This window comes from Pteropus vampyrus, unplaced genomic scaffold (genome assembly GCF_000151845.1).
Source record: "Pteropus vampyrus isolate Shadow unplaced genomic scaffold, Pvam_2.0 Scaffold11, whole genome shotgun sequence".
NCBI lineage: Eukaryota > Metazoa > Chordata > Mammalia > Chiroptera > Pteropodidae > Pteropus > Pteropus vampyrus.
Window position 1 is genome coordinate 4,351,276 of NW_011888792.1, and position 2,036 is coordinate 4,353,311.

At 31.8% G+C, this 2,036-nt stretch overlaps 1 protein-coding gene across 2 annotated transcripts in view; it reads right to left on the bottom strand.

Moving 5' to 3' along the window:
- The window catches only part of EDIL3 (EGF like repeats and discoidin domains 3), a 386,832-nt gene that overhangs the window by 280,463 nt on the left and 104,333 nt on the right, over positions 1–2,036 (bottom strand). The window lies entirely within an intron of this gene.

Genomic DNA, 2,036 nt, shown 5'->3' on the forward strand with positions numbered 1-2,036 from the left:
CATTCTAGCCTATTTTCACAAATATTGAGAGATGACTTTAAGGAGTGTATGAAAGACTATTCTGTGTATTTATTGTACTAGATGTGATAAAAAATGAAACAAGCATATGAAATCCACTTCATGGGTATTATTGATAACTTTAAGTAAAATGTGAGATGATTTACAGAAAATATTAAATACCTTTTATATAAAAATGGTGGTAAATAGATACAGTAAAAATCCTGGCTATCATAACAAGTGACTGATCTTTAAAACATTACACACCAACGAAAATCAATAACAAGAGGAACAACTACACACACATACGCACACACAAAGAGAAAAACCATCAGAGCACAATAATCATCAGAGTGGTAATAATAAAGAATTTATTGCATTTTGTAGCATTTTAATTCTTTCAGTATATACTGTCAAACATATATTTTATTTCAATCTCACATAATAATTCCTTGACTTAATATAGAATATATCTACAAAATTTCAGAGACAAAAAGGACCCAGAGACTGTATAATCTATCTCCTTTGAACTTCAAATGAATAAAGGGAGGTAAAGGGAGGTCTAGAAATGTAGTGAAAATGCCAACAGGCAAGTAGTAGCACATTTTGGATTGGACTCAATCTCTTGACCTGTTAACCAGTGTCCATGTATATTTTCTTCACTGTACCATGCCACGTACTACCTAGTTATTATTACATGGATGGAAAACTGAGGTTCTAGTGCTAATGAATGACTAGAACCCAGTTTCAATGACTCACACTCCATACTATTTCTACTGTCTACTAAGCCACAAAGATGAATACATGACAAAATCCAGTTTCCAGTTTGCATTCAGTAGAGCTTTCTTCTTGTTGAATGTGCAAAATAATTAATTATCACAAACGTCTTGCACCAGTTTTTGATTTCCTACCTTAACCACTCATCTTAAATATAGTCAGTTCATTTAGTAGCACAAGAAGGAAATCAGAGGGCTCTATAGAAAAATGTATTAACATACTCTTAGCAATCACTCTTAATTATGTATAACTTATAATTTCTTAGTTTCATTTACAAATTAAATTCCCATTGAATATTTTTTCTCTGATTCTCAACTGAATAGGCTTTAGTGTGTAGGCTTATCATATCTATTAGATATGATAAGAACACTCTGGAAGTTCTTTAGTTTTATTCCTAAGGCAATTTAAAGAATCGTAGAAGTGATAACCTAGAATACTTGTACTCAAGTAAGTGATTAAAGAAGCATCATTACTCAGACAGTGGATATGAGAGAACTGTAACAACTAGGCAAATATATTAACTAAGTCCCTAGAGGGAGGTAGTGAATGATCTTGACAAATTCATGCTCACAGAGATCTGATAGGTAAAATGTAAAAGTAAATCTTAAACATCAACATTTTTCTTGTCAAATGGAATTATTAATACTAGCTCAGGGCTTCATTATGGCAAGAGTAAACTACTTTTTATTCATTGGATTTATATATTTGCTGCAGGGAGGTTTCATAGTTTGCATTTTTAATGCATGCATATTTGATAAGTTTTCCCCTGGTATTGGTGGGATCTCACTTTGCTATTACCCTGAGTCTTTTAAAGTCAGTCAGGAGTCATCCATTCTTTTCCCTTTTAAACAACTGTTCGGGCCTTTACAGGCTGGTCCTTTGCCATCTCATCCTACGGCACATCATCATGTTTTATTGGCTGCGTATTCATATGTATTTATATGTAGAAGTTTTGGTTTATTTAAAGTAATACAGGAAATCCCAAAATAAAATATACGACTCTCTAGATCCAATACAGTTTTAGATGACTAAAATGTGAAGGTGTGCCTAAATTTACAGTTAGATGAATTTTAGAAAGTATTTGAATTTTCTTGCTTATGAATTTTCAACATAAATTCAAGATGTGTTTTCAGAATTTTCAGCTCTGGTTGTTAATTCTCCCCATTTACTTAATCTCTAAATTCACTTTAATTGTTTTTCAGTAACTTTTTATTCCTTTCTTTCAAAATATGTCGACACTAACTTATTTGTTTTTGACTTGT